Source organism: Vicugna pacos, chromosome 8 (genome assembly GCF_048564905.1).
Source record: "Vicugna pacos chromosome 8, VicPac4, whole genome shotgun sequence".
In the NCBI taxonomy this organism is placed as follows: Eukaryota; Metazoa; Chordata; class Mammalia; order Artiodactyla; family Camelidae; genus Vicugna; species Vicugna pacos.
Window position 1 is genome coordinate 28,162,902 of NC_132994.1, and position 23,548 is coordinate 28,186,449.

At 40.1% G+C, this 23,548-nt stretch overlaps 1 protein-coding gene across 1 annotated transcript in view; it reads left to right on the plus strand.

Annotated features, from left to right (window-relative positions):
• Positions 1-23,548, plus strand: part of GRIK2 (glutamate ionotropic receptor kainate type subunit 2) — a 933,693-nt gene that overhangs the window by 40,702 nt on the left and 869,443 nt on the right. Inside the window, exon 3 of the mRNA XM_072965660.1 lies at positions 21,726-21,830. The gene's annotated coding sequence lies outside the window, so the exon portion shown is untranslated. The remainder of the gene's footprint in view (positions 1-21,725; positions 21,831-23,548) is intronic.

The window sequence follows — 23,548 nt, forward strand, 5'->3', positions numbered from 1 at the left end:
CAATAAATACAAGAAAAGTCAAATCTGAATAAGTGATTTAATATTTAGTTTTTTTTAATTTTTAAAAGAGTTTTTTAAAAAGTTGCTAGGAAGAAAAAAAAATAACCTAATTCAATACCTATTTCTATATGCTTCCTTTTCAGAGCTTTGACAGAGCTGTGTTTTTTATTGTGACATAAACACTCTCTCCACAGTTACTAAGAAATTAAGAAAACCTCATTTATTTTTCCAGGGTCCATTAACAAGTCCACATTTTATTTGTCTTCCATCTTCATTTTCAGCTGTGCTTTGCTAATAAGAAAAAGCTAACTTTTTTTTCTAGCAATCAAAATCCATTCACAATACTGATTTCCAATTATTTAAAGAATGAATTGCATTTTGCAATTTTGGCTGGTTTAAAAAGTGGATTCAGTAAATATCTTGCCTGGAAAAAGAGATAATAGGTTCATCATGGATATTGTCCCTTAAGTCGGAGTTACACAACAGTAGTTTGTTTAATCCTTTCCTTTCCCTTGCCCCTGGTAATAACATTTCATTAACATTTTAAACTCCATGGAAAAAAATATATTTCAGTTTAGAGCTTTAATAACCTACCTAGGATATGTTTTACATGAGCCAGCATTTCTTTTTTAAAAAAAAGAAGCCTCGAACAGATTCTAATATTAGTTTTAATTTTGAATTCTCAGCAGTGTCTGTTGACCCAATGAAACTTTCAATACTGAGTTTGAGCCATATTTATGTTATGAAGAAAGACCAAACCCTAACTTCATGGACTCAGGGTACAAATGAAGCAGGTTTGTATGTCAGGTTTTACCCTGTTTACGTAATGAAGGAATATCCTTCAAACACAATCTTGATCACTGGCACTCCTCAAACTACCCATATTTGCCATGTAATACTTCCATTTCTTCTCTGCTGGATTAGGAGGATGGATACCTCTGTTATATACAGGCTTACTGGGCATCAGTCCTCTGAAATTTGGTATTTAAAAAAATATAAACTAATGATCTTCTAGAAATCTTTTTGGAGAGTTACTAATTTTCTTTACAATTAGCTTTAAAAATGAAAGTATTAACTGAATGTATGAAATAGCTAAATTAAACATCAACAAACATGCGTTTAGCTCTGCCCCCTTGATGATGACAGCTGCCTTACCGTTTGTCCCACTGCCTTCTCCCTTCCTTCTCCTTTTTCCTCTTCCCACTTCTCTTTATGCCGGGTGATTCAGTCTTTACTCAATACCCGGTTTTTTAAGTAGGCTTTGCTTCCCTGGGTATTTCCCCTTCCCCTGCAGTTGCTCTGATTGTTGTTAGCTTTCTCTTTCTGCTCCAACTTTTCGCACCTTTGTTCTTGATATTAAATGACTCACTGTGATGCTGTGTCCATTGTTGCTCCTTCTCTCCGTGCCTGCCCGTTCAGGGCCACCTGCCCAGGCTCCCCCCATGCCTTGTGGGCTGCACAGGCTTTCCCTGAGCTCTCTGATTTCCCCTCTGTGCTGCTTATCTGAGCCCAAACATCACATGCTTTGGGGTCACTTGGCCCATAGGGAAAGAGATCGCATCACCTGTTTCATAAAAGGGGTGTTTTTATTTAGATTTTCTACCACTGCTTCACGTTCCCTCTGTGGTTTCAGTAGAGATGTGTACCAATGAGCAAATGTCCTGCTTTGGACACTAGTCCAGTCATTGCATTACCATTTAGCCATATTTACCTCCCTCTTCTTGTCTGAATGACAGGTAGAACAATTTTCTTCCTTTAAAAAACTAAAGATTTTGTAGAGAAGTGGGCTGACAAGAAACTCCCTTGAACCAAAAGATTATTCTGTAATGCTTTCTGGTCTTCTTCTTATAGTGTCATCGTTGTAGCTATGAAGCAGGATTAAGGGGTTATCTTCCAGAACTTTTAAATTCTTAATTACTTACTGCCCACCTCATGCAAGTTGCTTAAGACCTGGAATTATTGAGGGCTTACGGTAAGATTTCATGTGTGTGAAATTGAAACAGACTTTAAATGAAAGCTTCAATGACCAGTAAAGGGCATAAGGCGCATGATTCATTCATTCAGTAAATATTTATTAAGGAGTTGTTTTTTTTTAACTTTATGGTTTTTTTAAACTTACTCTTTCTTATATGATTCTTTTTTTAAATTTATTTTTCCTGATATTTTATTTTATTTTAGGTGGGGGGAGGTAATTAAGTTGTTACTTATTTATTCATCTATCAGAGATACCAGGGATGGAACCCAGGACCTCCTGCATGCTAAACACATGCTCTACTGCTGAGCTATACCCTCCCCCCAATTAAGGAGTTTTTACTGTACCATTTTAGATGCTGAATAAAATAAACTCTTTGTCTTCAGGTAGCTTATATGCTAGTCAGAGGGGACAGGCAATAAATAAGTTAGTATATAATGTAATGCCAAGTGGTGAAAATGTGTGATAGGAAGAAGAAATTAAGATTTAGTCTTAATCAAACCAAATAATATATTGAAGTCAGAATTTCTTTTTGTAACCTGGCCACCTAATACAGCCTCTGTAGTCTTCTCCTAAAACATAAACACGTTTTGTCATCTGATTTGTAATGAGATTTTAGAGCATAAACTTTGTGCTAAAATATAACACACAGGAAGAGTGCCTAAATCATAAGCGCACAGCTCAGTGGACTTTTTTCATGAGCAGTTACACTACTACTACTCAGATCAAGAAACAGAGTGTTATGAACAGCCCAGAATCCTCCCTTACGCTCTTTCCAGTCCCTACCATCCCTCCCAAAGGCAACTGCTATCCTGACATCTGTGCTACCAGCTAATCCTGTGTACGTTTAAACTTTAAATAAATGAAGCTGCACAGTCTGTTTTCCCTTGTATTTGCTTTCTTTCCTTCACTGAGATTATCAATGTTGTATGTATTTTATTCCTGTCACTGTGTAACTATTACTATTACAGTATTTCATTCTATCCACATTTAATATTGCCTTATCTGAATATACTATAATTTATTAGTCAATTCTACTGTGAAAAGGCATTTTGGGGTTCCCTATTTTGGGGTGTTACAAATAGTGTTACAATGAACATGATTGTGAATGCCTTTTGATAAACATACTTTTGCATCTCTGCAGCGTGTATACATAGGAGTAGAAATGCTTAATTGTAAGTTATGCACATATTTAATGTTAGCATATATTGCCAAACAGTGGTTACACCAGTTCCCATTTTTTAAGAGTGGGTAAGAGTTTGAGTTATTCACAATCTCATGAACACTTGGCGCTATCCTTTTTAAATATTAGCCATCATTGTGCTATTTCACTGTAGTTTTCCTTTGAATTTCCATGATGTGTAGTGTTTTTGATACATATTTATGTTTATTGTCCATTTGATATCATCTTATGAGGTGCTTGTATAAGTCTTTTGTTCATTTTTTAAAAATCAGGTTGTCTGTTTTTTTTCTAACTGATTTGAAGGAGCTGTTTATATTTTCTAGATACAAATCCTTTGTTGAATATATGAATTGAAAATACTTTCTTTCACTCCTTGACTTACCTTTTTCACTCTCTCAAAGGTGTATTGGAAAAAGCAGAAGTTCTTAATTTTAATATAGTCTAGTTGATTAAATTAATCTTTTATTTTATGGTTAGTGCCTTTGAGATGCTTAAAAATTTGTTTGGCCATCCTTAATATAGTTTCCTATGTTATCTTTAGAAGCTTTTAATTTTAAACTTTACATTTAAACCTAAAATACATCTGGAAAAGATTTTTTTAATGGTATGATGTAAAGGTCAAGATTCTTTTTTTTTCCCCTCAGGCAGGCATGCCACAGTTCAGTACCATTTATTAAAAATGATCCTTTCCTCGACACAGGTTCTTGGTCCCTCAAGTCCTGGCTTCCTTGATTTAGGCCTGAATTCAGAATTTTATCCCCCCAGCCTCTTGCAACCATTCAAAGTGCTACTTATCAGCTAATTTCTTCTTCTTTACTGACCATCCTTGTTTCTTGCTCCAAAGTTCTACAAATTTGGAAAATAACTCAAAGGGAAAACTGGCACACAGGTGTCAAGCTAATTCTCATGAACTTGTTTCTTTGAGTGCTTGGCTCCTCAAGTCCTGGTGGCTTTGAAGCTCTCCAGTACCTCTAAAATCTTTTTAAAAAATTTTATCCAGCTTTTCCGGGTGTTTTTGGTGTGAGTTTTGGTCTGTTAGTAGTTACTTAGTCATAGCTAAAAGTGGAAGTTGTAATGGCATTTTCTTCTATATAAAGTATGCTCTACTGAAAAATGATTATTCATCTGGTGCTTTAAAAACACCAGAGTAACATCTTGATTAAATCTTAGACCAAAGCAGCCTAAGAAAGACTGAGATATTAGGCGAAGGATTGAGTACTGCAGGTCATAATTCATCAACAAGTAATGAGGGACATGAGATTAACATTATTTTAATAATATTAGAATATTAGACTGTGATCAAACAGAACATTAATGAAAAGAGGCTGAATAGGTTGTTAATAATCCAGTGAGATTTAACAGCCACTTTCTCGACGCCTTGTGTAGGAGACACTCAGTTTCCTGCTCTTGAACGAGAGCAACCATGGTGTGCCTTATCCTACTTCACCTGTTTCCAATGAGAAAAATCACAGCTCTTTCGGTAGCAAGTTCTCACGGGAGTGCTTGCTTATACTCTGCTGCCTCTGCAAAAAAAAAAAAAAAGAGAGAGAAAGCATGTACTGCAGAGTGTCCTGACACCAGTTTTAGCAACATGCTTCTTCAGACCTGTGAAAGACAGATAAAAATAAAGTCACAGCCTCAACGGGGAACAATGTACGTTTGAGAGAGGGCCACTTGAGTAGGGCCAGCTGTTACAGCTTGTAGACAATAAATATTCCAGGCTGCATAATAGAAAACGGAAAATAGAAAAGACCAATGCACATCAGGGCCAGCCTCATCCCACCAGACGACTTTATCCTCTGCTGACCGGAGGTCCCCTTGTGGCTGCATGCCCTGTAGCATTTGGGACTAAGAGGAGGCTGCGTATTCTGAAGAGGGAGGTGCCAACAAGTCACCTATGGTGAGTATTTCTTGATACAGCCTTTTTTAGTATCTTTAAAAACTGCTTTGTATACGCCAGGACCGAGAGAGTGATATATCTAAGACTTATAGGAGATTACCATCTAACAAGTATGTTAAACCAAAGAGAGTTCTTCAGTCTGGTGGGTGACTTAAGGCAATGATAGCGAGTGGAGGATGGAGGGCCAGCTCAATCTGGGAAGTTTAGGGAAGCATTTTCAAATAAATAGCATTAAATAGAGCATAATTTTCTAATCTATAGTATCAGTTGAGCTTTGTTCCACAAGCATCTATTCAGTACTTGTTATGTTTCAGATATTGTATTAGGTGCTGAATATAAAGATTAATAATATATAGTTGGCCTTGTCTACAGAAGGGTTTCTCAGCCTCAGCACTATTGACATTTTGGACCAGGTATTTCTTCCTAGTGGGAGGCTGTCCTGTACCCGGTGAAATGTTTAGCAGCATCACTCACTAAATACTAGTAGCATCCTTCTGCCAGTAGTGACAAGCCAGTGTCTCCAGACATTTCCACATGTGCCCTGGCTGGTGGTGTGAGGGTGCAAAATCACTTCAGGTTCAAACCACTGCCTTAAAGAAATGTAAATCTAGTGGGAGACACTGAGAAGTTAATAGATAATTTAATGTTTATTTCTTTTGTTTTTTTTTAAAGGGGGTAGGTAATTAGGTTTATTTTTATTTTTTAAAGGAGGTACTGGGGATTGAACCCAGGACCTGATGCATGCTAAGCATGCACTCTACCCCCTGAGCTATACCCTCCCTCCTCCAGATAATTTAAACAGTGCAAAAACGTATGGTGAATAGGGAATGCAGACAAGCTGGGGGAATGCAAACATGCTTTGGGAACAAAGAAGAGGGATACTTGGATGAGTTTTAGGTCTCGAATGGCATGTGGACAGGGTTATTGGTGGAGTCTGAATTGCTTTTGAAGTTTAAGTGGAATTTAGCTACTTCATAAGTGAGAGTCTATGTGTAGCAAGAAATACATGAAGTCTGAAATTAGGCTGTCTGGGTTTAAATCCGAGCTCCACCATTACTCGCAGTGTGCATTTGGATAAATTACTTTTTCCCCTAATGTTCCCTCAGGGGAAAACCAGAGTACCTCCTGCAAAGGTTGTTGTACAAATAGAATCAGGGAACCATGTGACATGCTTAGCCCAATGCCTGTGTGTTATAAGCATTCAGTGGATACTGGATATCCATCAGTATTGTTGTGGTTGTTATTATTGTTTATAGTCTTGCAGAAGTTCCCTCAGTAGGTTTATTATCAAAGGATATCATGTCCCCAACCTCAGAGTACACAGTCCGATCTGGGGATGTTCCTGGAGTGTGCTCAGGTTTTCAGCTGCCTGAGTTTTCCAACAGGAAGGTCATTTAGGAAGGAGAATTTGCCACCGACTCCAGCTGAGAATTTTGGCTACAGGGAAGACTTCTGTGAGAGTCACTGGGGAGGCTTCAGATGTTCATTAAAAATATATGTACTGTCTTGTTTTCTTACATTTCCTAAAATAGATTATAGGAATGTTTTAAGGAATCTGAAAATTGCTAAAGAAGGCCTGAATGTTAAGTTGAAAGGAGAAATTCAGAGACTCAATAAGGACATTTACCAGATAAGACTTAACCATACGAGATCTTCAGGATCTTCTAATCACTGAGCCAGACAAAATCTACTTTGTACTCACTTACCACAAACAAGCCTTTGGACTATTTCTGGTTTTGTGGCTTTTTAGCTGAAATGTGGCCAGTTACTATTTAAGTGACCAAAGGAAATCTATCTTCCTTTTGTGGCTATGAATTACAGTGTTTTAATAATATGTAAAATATCTGGGAAACTAGGTATTTTACGTCACTGAGTAACATGAAAAATGTATAACTATAAACAAGTGACATGGTGTCTTACATGTATAAGGTCTAGATATACATACCAGCATGCCCTTTGGGATTCGTGGATTTTCACAGCAAGCAGTTTTATACCCAAGAATTACTCCCTTTCATTGTCTATTTATCTACTGTCTTGTTGCTCTCTGTAGTAGTAAAGTAGGTTTTTTCCCCTAACAAATGGCATGCCTTTATTAAATATGATTGATCCAATATGGAAATGATCTTTATCAGTTTGCATGTGATTCTCGTTGATGACATCTGGCAGTCAATGACCCTGAAAGATTGAACATTTTGTACTGGATCACTCCTGTTTATCTCCTGGTCTAATTAAGCACCTGGAAGAGCTATATTATTTTAATGACAGGAGACAGACACGTTAATTAAATAGTTGGGATATTAGCAATATTATCCTATGGTATGACAAACAGGATTTTCCAAAAATAACCCTGGAGAATCATGAGGGGCTGCATGCAAACTCAGCTTCTATGGTTACTTGTCTAAGGGAGTGATGACTTCATATCCCCAGCTGGAAAGGCTGCAACTTCGTACGAGCTCAAGGTCCCCAGATGCAGGCTTTCCTAGACAACTCTTATACACAGCTGACAAACCCAGATTCTCTAGCTTTAGGCTTATACTGTTCAATATAGCAACCCACCAGCCACATATGGCTGCAAAGCACTTGGAATGAGGAAGGTCTGAATTGAGATTGCTGAAAGCATAAAATACCCACAGTATTTCAAAGTCTTTGCATGAAAAAAATGTAAAATATCTCAGTAACAATTTATTTTCCATTAGTTGTATGCCAAACTTGTATTTTAGGTATATCGAATTAAAGAAAATAGACATTAAAATTAATCATACTCATTTTAAAAAATATGACCACTTGAAAATTTAAATTTATATTATGTAGCATGCATTAAATTCTTTTGGATGGTGGTGCTCTAGGCAACCTGTATATTTTCCCACTAATGCTATTGCTCTCACCTTGTCCTAGAAGAAGGACCCACAGTGCATGCTCTGCAGAGACCTTAGTGTTGGCACATCTGTCTGAGTGAGATTCATACCTTCTCTTGTATTGACTTTTGTGGGTCAACTTGATCCTTTCAAAGTTTCCTCCCCTCAACCTCATTTATTTTCATCTTTTGTAAAAAATATAGATCTAGGATAGCCTTTATTCTAGGGTCAGTTTAGCTCTACTTCTGAGACATGTCCCTTCTGGGATCTTACGAATGCTCTGGATAGTCAAAAAAAGCTTCTTCACACCAATTGGTTGGAATTAGAATTCTCCCAGCCCTATATGAGCCTTGGGATTGTTTTTTGCTTTTATCCTGTCTTTGTCTAGTCTTACCTTATCCATGCACAGCTTATTGTCAGCCGCTGACTCAAGGGATCCCTATGCAGATTTCGGGATCTCTTTTCTGCATATCTTCTTTCTTAATGGTAGCTTGTCCCACAAATTCCAGCCATTTCAATCTCCTCAAATTCTATTTTGTAGTTCCTTGAGTCAATGCAACATCCATGCTCTGTTTGGTTAACCCTTTCCTGTGTTCTAGTCTTGAAAATGGTTCCTTCTGGAAAGCCTTGGCAATAATAGGCCCTACCTCATGTGTTTGTCTTTTCTTAGGGATCACAGTTGTGTGCGCCTTTATTCTAATGTCTTAAAACAGTTGTTTCATATCATTTGTCCAGTCTTCTAGTTGTTTATGATGGTGGGGCAAGTTCATTACCTAGTCCATTATGGTAGGAGCAGAAGTTCAATTTAAGAATTTTAATTTACAAAACCACAATCAGATATCACTTCACTCCTGTCAAAATGGTGATCATCAAAAAGAACACAAATGCTGGCAAGGATGTGGAGAAAAGGTAACCCTCATATATTGTTGGTGGGAATGTAAATTGGTGCAGCCACTATGGAAAACAGTATAGAAGTTGCTCAAAAAACTAAAAACAGAACTACCATATGACCCAGCAATTCCATTCTTGAATATATATATATGAGAAAAACAAAAATACTACTACATTCACACCAATGTTCATAGCAGCATGATTTACAGTTGCCAAGATATGGAAGCAATGTGTCAATGAACAGATGAGTTCTCTCTATATACACCACATCTTCTTGATCCATATATATATACAATGGAATACTACTCAGCCATAAAAAGAACAAAATTTTGCCATTTGCAGCAATATGGATGGACTTGGAGGGTAAGTAAAATATGTCAGACAAAGAAAGACAAATACTATATGATTATCACTTATATGTGGAATCAAAAGAATATAACAAACCAGTGAATATAACAAAAAAGAAGCAGACTCATAGATATAGAGAACAAAACTAGTGGTTAATAGTGGGGAGAAGTCAGGGAGGGGCAGGATAGGGGTAGGGAAGTGGGAGGTACAAACTACTGGGGGTAAGATAGGCCACACGGATGTATTGTACCACACAAAGAATATATGCCAATATTTTGTAATAACTGTAAATGGAGTGTGAGCTTTAAAATTGCATAAAAATCAAAAATTAAAAAGAATTTTACTTTAGTATTTCCTTGTCGACTGTTAGTTATCTATTCTTTTGTTTTTCTTTAGTAGTTACTGTACATCCTACGACATACATCCTTGACTTAGAAAGTGTAGTGTAAATGTATTGTTCCTGGGCAATGCAAGAAATTTAGAACATTTCATTTATGTTTAGCCTCACCTAAACTTCTGTGCTATTTTTGTCCTCTATTTTCTGTCTTCTCTCTCCATATATATGTATAGTTGACATCAAGATAGAATTTTTGTTTAATACAACCGATTTTATTTAGTCTTACATATATATTTATCCTTTCCATTAGTCCTCATTCTTTAATTCCTTTTGTCATTTCCATGCTTCCATCTATGATGATGGTTCTTCTGTCTGAAAGCCCTGTGTTGGTATCTTTTTAATATAGGTCTACTGGAGCATAAGTCTCTCAGCTTTTATTTATTTGGACATATTTTTAGTTCCCCTTCCTTTCTGAGTAAATCTTTGGCTGGATATAGAAGTCTAGTTTGGCAGTTATTTTCTTTCAGTATTTTAAAGTATTTTTGGCTTCTCCTTTTTTGGTTGTGAAGTCAGCTTTCAATCTTACTATTGATTCTTTGGAGGTAATCTGTCCTGTTCTCTCGTTTTTAAGATTGGATATATGTCTTTTATTTTTGACAGTTTTGCTCTGGTATGTCTAGATGTGCCTTTCATTTATTCTGCTTGGGAAAGACAGTGCATCTTGTATCTGTGGCTTAGTATTTTTTCCTTAGTTTTAGAAAGTTATTGGTCATTAGCTGTAGAAATATTGCTTTTGCTCCATTTCTCACTCCTTTTGTGCTGAAACTTCAGGGTATGTTAGCCAAGGTTTCACCAAGCCCCAAATGTTTCTTCAGCAGTGTTCTACATTTTCTGTATTTCTTTTCCTTTTTCTTCATGAATCTGGTGTTTTCTTCTGACCTTTAATGTCTTCTATTGTGAACTACCATTTGTAGAGACAATTTGAGGCTTAGAATGATGATTCTTAGGGAATTTATTTTTATTTCTGGTAGGCAGTTAGGGTAGGTGGATCACTTTAATCTAAACAGAGATTGAGCTGATTTGAAGCTGGAATATAGCCTTTGTGGACATTCACTTTAGACATAGGCTGTAGTCATTTGGTTTTTCCAAATGGAGGCTGTCAGTGTTTTAACCTGTGTTCCTTCTCCTTGGTACACCCTGGAAATAATTTTTTAATTCTCATTTTTTATTGAAGTGTAGTTATTTTACAATGTTAGTTTCATGTGTACAGCAAAGCGATTCAATTATACATATATAAACATATATATGTATATTTTCAGATTCTTTTCCATTATATGTTATTACAAGAAATTGAATATAGTTCCCTGTGCAATACAGCACATCCTTGTTGTTTATCTATTTTATATATAGTAATGTGTAGTTATTAATTCCAAATTCCTAACCTATCTTTCCTACTCTATTTCCTCCCTGGTAACCACAGTTTTTTTTTTTTATGGCCCTGGACATAATTTTTGTCACCCAAACTCTGTGAAACTGCTGACTTCCCTGCTAAGCTTCTCAGCTCCCAGCCAGAGCTTCCAAGCTGGCTAATGCCTCCAGGTTAAGAGAGGTTTCCAACATTCCCCTCACCTTTCCAAGCTTCCCTTATTTCTGGAGTCACGTTCCCTTAGGTGATTACTTTGGTAGCTCTCCAGTGTCTTCAGAGAGATAATGTTCATACCTATTCCTGCTCTTGAGGTTACCCTTAGTGGTGTATCAGTCCTGAATAACTAGTTCATCATTGGCTGGAAAAGATGATTCCTCATGGTTTGGAATTAGAAGGGTAAAGTATAGAATATGTCTTTCTCATCAGCCGGAAAGTGTGCTCCCTGAGGGCTGTGTCCTGCCTTTCAGCTCTGCTGGATTGTTATCAGTTGTTCAGATTGGCTGTACTCTCCTGCCTCAGAGCCATTGCATCTGTTGTTTTCTCTACCTGGAATGGGGCTCTGTTGCCTCTCTTCATTTAACACACTCGCACCCATTTTGCAGGTCTCAATTTAAACAGTGTGTCACAGAGAAGCCTTCCTTCACCTCTTAGGCTAGGTTAGATTCCCCTGTACTTTTCCTCCAGTAATTTGCACACTCAGAATGATTAAATTAATTATAATTTAATGTCTGTCTGACCCAGAGAGAGATTAGGTCTGCTTCCTCAGACTGTGCTAGCACGATGCCTGTCACGTAGTAGAAGCTCTCAAGTTAAATGAAATCTGTGCTGGCATGCTTTAAGCTAGATTAATATTTCCCAAAATATGTTCCAGGAAAAAGGGGTTCCAAGGTCAGATAGCTTTTGGCATTGCTTCAAAGTATATCTGCCTTTAAGAAAATCACAATGGGCTTTAACATATTAAAAGAATCTTAGAAATTTCATAGTAAATAAATCTATTTAACTTTGCTTAGTCCTGAGTTTAACCCTTTAAAAAATAAACCTGAATATTTATTCTGTAGAATGCATTTCAAAAATAATTTGGTTAGATACTTTCTAGAAATGGAAACTCAGAGAGTCATTAGGTTTTAGGAAAAATAAACTTCTTCCAGAAGGGGTGGATGTATTGCAAATTCTGGATGAGTGATGTCAAAATCAAAGAGGCTTAAAGGGCAACTGCATTATAGCAATATTTACAGGACTGGAGTTGAGCTGACATGGACAAAACATTTCTTACCTCCAGTGTATTACAGTCTGTCTATATAGCTCCACAAGTGGCATGAAACAGGGAGATTTCAGACATTGAGCTCAAGAGACTGTCGTCATAAGCTACAGTGCTCTGTGTTGAAGTGACTCAGTCACACATGATTCTTCTGCAGTCCGATCAAGCCACTATGTGGCACTTCCCAGATTTGTGCTGACAGTTAACTAGTTCTCATGCATCAGAGATGAATGATATGAGACGTGAAATCAGATGGAAGTGACATTTCAGCTGATAAATAAAAATTTTCAGAGAATTCCCAGTGGCTAACAGTAAATTGAAAAGTTACTTTCATCATTAAGTGATTAATAACTAATTTACATTTATCCCTATTGGCTTTCTCTCTTCTCCTGCTCTTCCTCTGGCTCCTTCCTTTATTTAATATATTTGGAAATAATCACTAGAAATACACCATGATTAGACTCCACATCTGTATAACTGTTCCTTCCCTAGCCCTTCAGCTATTTTTCTTCTGCTTCAAAATGTACTTGCCCCTTCAGATTCTATGCTAAATCTCCTCTCCTGCCCTCTGCTTCCTTCTCCTATTTCATTTGTCCTTGTCCCTCTCAACCCTCATGGTTCTTTTCCTCTTTATCAGAAAGATATGGTGAACTCTTTTCAGAAATGGTGGTAACTTTAACTCATAATGGAATTGCGGGAGATTTAAAAATGATGTGGGGCACAGGACAGCAAAATCAAGGTGAATGCCAATGAAAAGGATAATAGAATTCATCTGAGCCTCACACTTTTTCCACTAGCTCCCGTTTGCCATAGAATATATCCTTTAGAATTCTCAATTATATCTTGCTTCAGGATGTCAGACGTGCTTTTCTTCACTGTCACCCAATACTTGCTGGCTGTTGACTTGACCAGATTTCATTTCTATCAAGTATTGTTACACAGAGTTTGAGAAACAGAGATCCACCCTGGATGGATCCCATCTCCACCTGGATGGATGAATCTCAAATCTACAGTTCTTCACCCATGACAACTGGACTTCAATCTAAACTATCTTTTGGACACGTTCTAATGATTATTCCCATAGCATCTCAAATTCATTATGTTCAGACCTTAACTGAACATCCATAATACTTGGCATATGACAGGAACTCAAAAAAATTCTGGTTCTCAAAAATAAAAAAAAATTCTGGTTCTCTTTCTTCTTGAACCAAATGTGCCTGTTCTCATGATTTCATTATTTTTTGTGAACAATACTATATTGCTGGCCAACTTGACAATCCAGCATCTCCTTCTAGGTTCTATTTTTCTCCCCATTGTTTCTTTCAACAACTACTTAATGGACTCCTATGTCTTTAAGAAACTATGTTGGGGTATAATAATTAGGAGGACATGGTTACATTCTTCATAAACTTGTAGACTAGTGGAGAGCTAGGGAGAGAAAGGAGTAATGAAGTAACAGGTACAGAGGTAAGTGTAGAGTAGTAGGAACACAGAAGAGGGTACTAACCCAGCTTGGGGGAGTCACAGAAGATTCTCCAGAGGAGATGACAAGTATACTGGATTATGAAACACAAGTTTCATACCCAAGAGAAAGTGAGGAAGGTGAATGGAGACAGGAAGAGCTTTTCTGGAAGTGGAAGTAAATGTGTGAAGTGAACATGCTCCACTCTGCTTTAAGAGGGGAAGAGGTTGGAGAGATAAACAAGGGAGTTCATAGGTAACATGGTCCTTGTGTACCAAGTTAAAGGGTACATCTTGAGGGCAGAGTTCCAATAGTGGTTGATATTCGACAGAGCTGTGTGACTGGTTCTGGCCAACTGGCTGTAAAGGAGGGTGACTGTGAAAAGCCATTGATTATGATGCTTTCCAGACCTTCTTTCCCTGCCATCTCTGGTGGAGAAATAGGCTCTTTTAGCAGGTTCAGTCATAGGGAAGTGGAGACCCCGCTGGCCTGCGTTGTTGAATCAACATAAAAATATCAGTTACCCTGGAGGGTTGTTCAGACTTAAAGCAGACAGCCCTGCTGAGATTTTGGTGTCATTTCTTATCACAGAAGAATATTGGTTGTCCTGATGGATATTTATTCATAGAAAATCTTCCCTTATTCCCAATCTGAAGTTGCTGCCCCTTTCTCAACCTTCGTCACATACTTTACAGTGATCATCACCACATAAAATTATCTCTCATTCACTTATTGCATATATTTCTCTTCCAGAATATGAACTCTTCAAAGCAAAGATTTGTTTCTCTTGTTCACCTTTGTATTCCAGAGTCTAGGCCAATGACTGGTACATAACTTGGAAAGTACTATTTTGATCTGAGGATGATGGTTTTGCAGAAATAGTGAGCAAAGGGCACAAGACTCACTCAACCATTTTGTGAGCTACTTATCGAAAGAGAGATTTGATTTTACTTCTTATGTATTATACACGTTGGAAGGAGCTAGTGGAAGGTATTGTATAGATGATTTCAGTCAGAGAAAGAGGCCTGAGCACCTGTTGGGGTGTGAAGATGACAATGAGGGAGCTCAGAATTCAATTAACTTGAGTCACTGCTGTTGTCATTACTGATTTCACATCACGTGATAGTAATAACTTATGGTGGCAGATCTGGGGACTTCCTCCTGTGTTTTATGGTTTGTGTGTGTGTCTTGCAGATGGCCCTTTTGTTATTTGTTTCAGACAAGTACATTTTCATTCCTGATCTCTGTTACTGCTAGGACTTCTGCCCCTATTGCTCTTACTGATTTTCCCAAATTAAGGTATAAAGTTACCATGACAGATAGCAATGCCTTGTATCTGGAGACTAGATGATGCTAAATAAAGAAACGTCCTAGTTTCTGACTCGTGAACCACGAGTTCTGGAGCAAAATACGAGGTCACTAGGCAAAACAAATTAGTGGCATACTGATGGCTACTAAGACAACACAATGAATGCTCAGGGAAACAATAAGTCTATAGGAAATATTAAGATTTAGCCATTCAAGTCTGAAAAACCTGGAGTTCTCTTACTGGTGTATTTGCAGGGATTTTAAAGTATTTTGCTGGCTTTTCTTGCTGAACTTGAATTCTTGCTGGTAATAAATTATTGAGTCACATGGTTTGACTTTTGTCTCTTTCACTTGGCTGGGTGAACTTGGTCAAATTTCTGAATTTTATCATTGTCTACAGTTATAAAATGAGGACTAATAAATTGTTACACTAAGTTGTGGTGATAATTAAATGACTTGAAGTCGTAAAAGGCTTACCAAAGACCTGGTCTAAATGATATTGCAGTTGCTTTGGGGATAATATATTTGAAATATTACCCAGTGTTTTTTCTCTTCTCAGTGATCTAATGGGTTTCTTCCATGGGAAGGTAAATGAGAGGGTCAATGATACATGGTTTGGTCTCTTCTTATCTCTTTCTGTCAGACAGAAAGAAGAAGTAGAGAATTTTTGTGGTGCTGGACGGAGGAGTATAGTCTATTAGATTTTTGTTCACATATATTCACCTGCCTCTTTCTCATCTCCATGGCTGGAGTATACATTGCTACCTCATTCATGTTGGATTTGGTCATGTGACTTGTTTTGGCCTCATAGTAGGTGGAAAGTATGTGGCTATTGCAAAGGCTAATAGATGTGACATAAGCACAAGCTTGAAATGTGTTCATGTGGTTGAGCTTGTCCTTTTGCAACCTCTGCCATGGTCAGGAGAATGTGACTGGCTAGTCCACTGGACCATTGAAGGTGAGAAATAGAGAATCTGATTTGGATCTATCCTTCAGCTTGCAGCTAAGCCAGTCGAGCCTACCTAGGTTCACCAATCTCCAACTCCTAGCCTGCAGATGTGTGAGTGAAAATATATGACAGTTGTTTTAAGCCAGTTAGTTTTTGAAATGACTTGTTACACAGCATTTCTGTGGTAATAGATGACTGATAAAGAGCCAAAGAGAAAGAAGTCATAATGAGAGCAAGGATAAGAGGCAGGGTCTTCACCATTCTTTTCTTTGGGAGAGAAACCCTAGGAATGTGGAGAGACAGGTAAAAATTCTAGGTGTATTTGTGCGAATCCAAAAATTTTCAGACTAATGCTTTACTTTTTCATATATATCCTAGGAAGTTTACAAGCCTCTCAGAGAAATTTTCTTTCTAGTGCAGCGTAACATCAATATAGTACAAAAGCAGTAATATAGCATCAGTGGAAGGAGGTGCAAGTTAGATGGTCCTAAGATTGCTCTTTACGTCACCTTCAGCTTGAATGTGACATGTAAGGTGGTCCAGAATTTCCATACATTCCAAGATGGAACTAGTGGACATCAAAATGCCTAGAGCAAGAATAAAGAGATTTCAGAGTGACAGGAGAATATGACAGAGACAACAGATTTCAGCCACAGGCTTCAGTACAATGGCTACAAGCCAGAAGGTGCTACCCACATATCAGTATATGGTTACCATGGACACCTGGTATCTGTACAGAACTAAGGACATCTTCAATAGTCCAGTGAGAATTGGGAGAAAAGCACAGGAAGAAGTAGCTCCCTACCCCTGCTGACTTGTGTATTCTTGTGCTCAACTATATCCCTACACATAACCTTAGGAAAATGAAGAAAACTGAAAATCTTTTTGAAAGAGATTAAGACCTCCAGTATGGACGGCTGGGTAGCCAGTGACGGGTAAGATCCTCAGAGGAGGACAACCTAAGACAGGCACAGCCGGCTGGATGAGACGTGGCCTACACTAGTGTGTCCAGTGTGGACGGCTGAATAGCCAAAGACGGGTAAGATCCTCAGAGGAGGACAACCTAAGACAGGCACGGCCGGCTGGATGAGACGTGGCCTAAAGTGTCCAGAGTGGACGGCTGGGTAGCCAAAGACGGGTAAGATCCTCAGAGGAGGACAACCTAAGACAGGCACGGCCGGCTGGATGAGACGTGGCCTAAAGTGTCCAGAGTGGACGGCTGGGTAGCCAATGATGGGTAAGATCCTCAGAGGAGGACAACCTAAGACAGGCACGGCCGGCTGGATGAGACGTGGCCTACACTAGTGTGTCCAGTGTGGACGGCTGGATAGCCAAAGACGGGTAAGATCCTCAGAGGAGGACAACCTAAGACAGGCACGGCCGGCTGGATGAGACGTGGCCTACACTAGTGTGTCCAGTGTGGACGGCTGGGTAGCCAAAGACGGGTAAGATCCTCCGAGGAGGACAACCTAAGACAGGCACGGCCGGCTGGATGAGACGTGGCCTACACTAGTGTGTCCAGTGTGGACGGCTGGGTAGCCAAAGACGGGTAAGATCCTCAGAGGAGGACAACCTAAGACAGGCACGGCCGGCTGGATCAGAGATGGCCTACGAAATGAGTCCAGTATGGACGGCTGGGTAGCCAGTGACGGGTAAGATCCTCAGAGGAGGACAACCTAAGACAGGCACGGCCGGCTGAATGAGACGTGGCCTAAAGTGTCCAGAGTGGACGGCTGGGTAGCCAAAGACGGGTAAGATCCTCAGAGGAGGACAACCTAAGACAGGCACAGCCGGCTGGATGAGACGTGGCCTACACTAGTGTGTCCAGTGTGGACGGCTGGATAGCCAAAGACGGGTAAGATCCTCAGAGGAGGACAACCTAAGACAGGCACGGCCGGCTGGATCAGAGATGGCCTACGAAATGAGTCCAGTATGGACGGCTGGGTAGCCAGTGACGGGTAAGATCCTCAGAGGAGGACAACCTAAGACAGGCACAGCCGGCTGGATCAGAGATGGCCTACGAAATGAGTCCAGTATGGACGGCTGGGTAGCCAGTGACGGGTAAGATCCTCAGAGGAGGACAACCTAAGACAGGCACGGCCGGCTGGATGAGACGTGGCCTAAAGTGTCCAGAGTGGACGGCTGGGTAGCCAATGACGGGTAAGATCCTCAGAGGAGGACAACCTAAGACAGGCACGGCCGGCTGGATGAGACGTGGTCTAAAGTGTCCAGAGTGGACGGCTGGGTAGCCAAAGACGGGTAAGATCCTCAGAGGAGGACAACCTAAGACAGGCACGGCCGGCTGGATGAGACGTGGCCTACACTAGTGTGTCCAGTGTGGACGGCTGGGTAGCCAAAGACGGGTAAGATCCTCCGAGGAGGACAACCTAAGACAGGCACGGCCGGCTGGATGAGACGTGGCCTACACTAGTGTGTCCAGTGTGGACGGCTGGGTAGCCAAAGACGGGTAAGATCCTCAGAGGAGGACAACCTAAGACAGGCACGGCCGGCTGGATCAGAGATGGCCTACGAAATGAGTCCAGTATGGACGGCTGGGTAGCCAGTGACGGGTAAGATCCTCAGAGGAGGACAACCTAAGACAGGCACGGCCGGCTGGATGAGACGTGGCCTAAAGTGTCCAGAGTGGACGGCTGGGTAGCCAAAGACGGGTAAGATCCTCAGAGGAGGACAACCTAAGACAGGCACAGCCGGCTGGATGAGACGTGGCCTAAAGTGTCCAGAGTGGACGGCTGGGTAGCCAAAGACGGGTAAGATCCTCAGAGGAGGACAACCTAAGACAGGCACGGCCGGCTGGATCAGAGATGGCCTACGAAATGAGTCCAGTATGGACGGCTGGGTAGCCAGTGACGGGTAAGATCCTCAGAGGAGGACAACCTAAGACAGGCACGGCCGGCTGGATGAGACGTGGCCTAAAGTGTCCAGAGTGGACGGCTGGGTAGCCAAAGACGGGTAAGATCCTCAGAGGAGGACAACCTAAGACAGGCACAGCCGGCTGGATGAGACGTGGCCTACACTAGTGTGTCCAGTGTGGACGGCTGGATAGCCAAAGACGGGTAAGATCCTCAGAGGAGGACAACCTAAGACAGGCACGGCCGGCTGGATCAGAGATGGCCTACGAAATGAGTCCAGTATGGACGGCTGGGTAGCCAGTGACGGGTAAGATCCTCGGAGGAGGACAACCTAAGACAGGCACGGCCGGCTGGATGAGACGTGGCCTACACTAGTGTGTCCAGTGTGGACGGCTGGGTAGCCAAAGACGGGTAAGATCCTCAGAGGAGGACAACCTAAGACAGGCACGGCCGGCTGGATGAGACGTGGCCTACACTAGTGTGTCCAGTGTGGACGGCTGGGTAGCCAAAGACGGGTAAGATCCTCAGAGGAGGACAACCTAAGACAGGCACGGCCGGCTGGATCAGAGATGGCCTACGAAATGAGTCCAGTATGGACGGCTGGGTAGCCAGTGACGGGTAAGATCCTCGGAGGAGGACAACCTAAGACAGGCACGGCCGGCTGGATGAGACGTGGCCTACACTAGTGTGTCCAGTGTGGACGGCTGGGTAGCCAAAGACGGGTAAGATCCTCAGAGGAGGACAACCTAAGACAGGCATGGCCGGCTGGATGAGACGAGGCCTAAAGTGTCCAGAGTGGACGGCTGGGTAGCCAAAGACGGGTAAGATCCTCAGAGGAGGACAACCTAAGACAGGCACAGCCGGCTGGATCAGAAATGGCCTGCTTAATGAAGTTTTGTGACGAACTTTAAAACAATCTGTCCTTGATCATGTAGCATCCTGTGCTTACTGCAGGAGCCTGGGAACCTGGAGCCTGTGAACCTAAATAGCTTACGATTATTAACATTGTTATAACTTAGATGGTAGGTGAGGCATCATGCATGTCCTATATAATAAACCCTTTTACAAGAATCAATAAACAGAGAACTGCTTCACTTCTCTGTGCGTGGTGTTCATGTGTACATGATATCGTGTCACCGACAAGATTGATCAGAGGATGTCAAGAAAAGACATCTCGGTGTAACAGCTGGTGGAAACTGGAAAATGTAGCAATAAATGTTTATTTCACCATAAAAAAAAAAAAAAAAGAAAGAGATTAAGACCCTGACAGAAGGTATTTCTCTTAAAGACTGTGTTCTCCACTGCCATCATCAGGATTTGAGCTCTAGAGCAAGATAAGGTCAAATTATAGTAGAGTCTTGCTTTTTTGCACACCCTAATGATAGTGTGTATTTTGGCTTCAGTGTAATATTATTAATTATCATCATCATCATCATTCTTTCTTTTGGAAGGATCATCTGATCTAATTCTTCCAATAAAGCTTGAATCCTCTTAAACACCATTAGAGACAGAACATCAGAACATATACTATCTCATTCCACTCATGTATAGCTACAAATACTAGAAAGGCTCTCCTAATATAGAGCTAAAATTGATCTTCCTGTAGCTCAGATCTGCAGGAAGTAGTCTTGTCCTGTCTATCCTGTTGAGCCACACAGAAATTTCTATTCGTCATACACATGACAGATGGACTTATCTCGTAGATAGTGAAAGAAAAAAAAAACTGACTGTAAAATTTGTAATTTGTCCATAGATTTAACCATGTTTCTCATATTTAATTATAGTTCACACATTTTCAGATGTGAGCATCAACATTGAGAACTGCCACGTACTGGAACAAGAGGTTAAAAAATTGTGTACAAAATAAAGGATTGGGGAACATTAGCTTGGCAGAAGTTTATGTAAAAAAGACCTGGGGTTATTTGGTTAAAAGATTGGTATGATATTGAAAGAGCAACCATGCTGCTTTAACGGAGGGCAGTATCCCACATAATACAAAGTCATTGTTTCAGTGTTTTCTGTGTTGGTAGTATCATATGGAAATTATCCTACTATCCAGTCTTCACCCTTGACTCTTTCCTTTCCTTTATCCTCTGCATCCAATCAAATACCCTGTTCTACCGCCTGATAACACTTGAATCCGTTCCTTCTCTCCAGCCCCACTGCTGCCACCTGAGTTTGCACTACCGTTGTTTTTCAGTTTGAAGTCCTACAACAGTCTTCATGCTGGTCTCTTTCCTCTCAGTTGTTTTCCACATTGAAATGATAATCTTTCTCAAATGTCAGTATGATCTCATCTCTTCATGGTTATTCTAAGGCACATTGAATCTACTCTTACCACAACTAATCCTAATTTCTTCACACCTCTCATGCTCTGAGTTTCTTGCTTTGCTTAATGTAATTTTTATTGATTAAAGGTATGTATTTCTCATACACGACTTTTTAAACATAAGCCCAATATTCCATTGGGCTCAATCAAAAAAGGTGGTATTCCTCAGTGCTAGGGGCAGATCTAGCTCTACTGGCCTTACTAAATTACAAATTAAATGTCGGCCTCAAATCAGGGCTTGGATAGATTTTTAAAGGCAATTTTGACTACCTGATTTTTGCCTATCCTCCTAGTAAAAATTGATTTCATTGTCATTTGTGTGATAGTGAGATAGTAATGACATTGTTGTTCTTTATCATTTTTATTTTGATCATTTTATATGAGCTAGAAAAATTATAAGCACAGTTCTCAGGGAGGGAATTGTCTTAGTTTGAAAAAATACTTTGAGAGGTGTTTGGGCCTGAAGGTGAGATCTTTGTTTGAGAATCAGACTGAAGCTGGCAGTGAGAATTAAGAAGAGATAGAATTTGCTTTATATAATATAATAAAAAAAATTAAAGTTGCAGTTGGGAGGACTGGTTGAAGAGCAAAGATTTAAGAGCTAATTTTTAAAATTTATTCATTATTTATCTTACAGGGAAATGAACTGAAGTTTAGAGAAGTTAAGCCATGGTGGTCAATCACGCACGCTTCACACTGGAGTTGAATTCAGGAACCAAAACTTTCTAGCGGTAGGACTTGGGTAAGTTATTTAACTTTTCTACCCTTCAGTTTCATATGTATGAAGTGGGAGTTATAACAGCATTCAAATCATAGGGTTCTTAAGGGAGATTAAATGAGATAATCCACATTAAGCAGTTAGCATATTACTTGGCACTTACTCAGCAGTCTCTAAAACTCTTTATTTTCTCCTTTTTTCCTTTTCCCTTTTCTTATTTTACTTTTGCGTAAGTCCCCAGAGCTAGTGAGTGGTTTTACATTCCTAACTAGTTCATTCTGAATACAAACTTCAGTGCTGTTGTATTATGTACCTCTGCTGATTTTTTTGTGCTACCCATCACACATAACAAGATGGGGACTTTAAAAAAAAATCTTACCAGGTAGCTCTGTAATCTCTTTACTGGGATACAGAATTATTATTGTTGTTGTTGTTGTTGTTGTTTTCTTGCTCAGCCAGCTACCTCAACTTTTTTTGGCAAAAGCCTGTATCTTTTCTTTGAGGATCTGCTCTTTTCCCACCACCCATTACACTGGATTTTGTGTGGCTGCCAATTTCAGCATCTTGACCCCATGGCCACAGATGTGAGCATAGGATCTTTTACAGGACTGTATCCTGCCAGACGCAGTGATGATTCTGATAATCGGATATGTGACTTAAGTTGAGCTAATGTAATAAATAGTCTGACTCCATATTTTGGAAACTGCTAACAAACTTTTCAGCCTACCCCTTCCTCTCCCTTTCTGCCTCCCATCTGGGTAAGATGACAAGAAAGGTCAATGCTTCTTCTTTGGTGCTGGTGGGAGATTCAAACCAGGCAAGCACCTGTCTAAGCATAGGAACTCTCGCTCTGGCCCCACCTCTTAATCACAATAAAAGCCTTGATCCAGTCTCTTTCCTTGGCTTTCTTATGCCATTTTTTGTTTAGCATGGAAAGTACCTCCGGCTGGTCTCTCCAGAAAGCCTCATTATGTAAGTAAGAAGCCATTCTTGTACCCCCCTATTGTGTGTGTGGTTCATCAGTCTTGACACATGATTTAGCCTTTTGTAAGGATCTGTACTGCGTCTGGAGAACGGCAATAACAGATGAAGTGTGTCTCTTGTTCCTCTTGAATTGTGAGCTCTAATGGAATGACCCCTAGCTGCCAGTTTCCATATCTCCTTCAACATGGACAGGTAGGAGAGAACAAAGCCAACATCCAGAGAAAAGCAGAATTAGTGAGAAAGTCTAAATGGCACTGTTTTAAGTCCTAGAATCCACCCCCAACTTCCCAGTTACATGAACCAGGGAATCTCCCTTGTGGCTTAAGCTGATTTGTTGCTTTCGGTAACTTCCAACAAAAAGGATCTTGTCTTAAAGAGGAGACAACTTTGGAAAAATATCCCAAATATATGACCCAAGGCCCTGAGAACTGAAGAAAGTTTTAGAAAAGGCGGCTGAGTTGCTCTCTCTGAGATGAGAAAATATATATTTGCTGTTGTTGTGGCTCCTTAGCATGAAGAAAGATGAGAGAAGTCTGCTACAGCAGGAAGTGCCAAGAGAGGACTCCTGGTGACAGGCTGGTTGAAGGGTCCTTGGAGAAAGGAATGTCTAGTAAGAATCTTAAAATTGCTGTGTGATTCCTCCTCATGATCCTTGATCTTCAGGAAGGTGTTTAGTTCTCATTAATGCTTTGCTGTAGCTTTTGTGGAAATGGATGAAATGGCTGTTGAATTTCACGTTTGGTTTGCTGAGGAGCAAA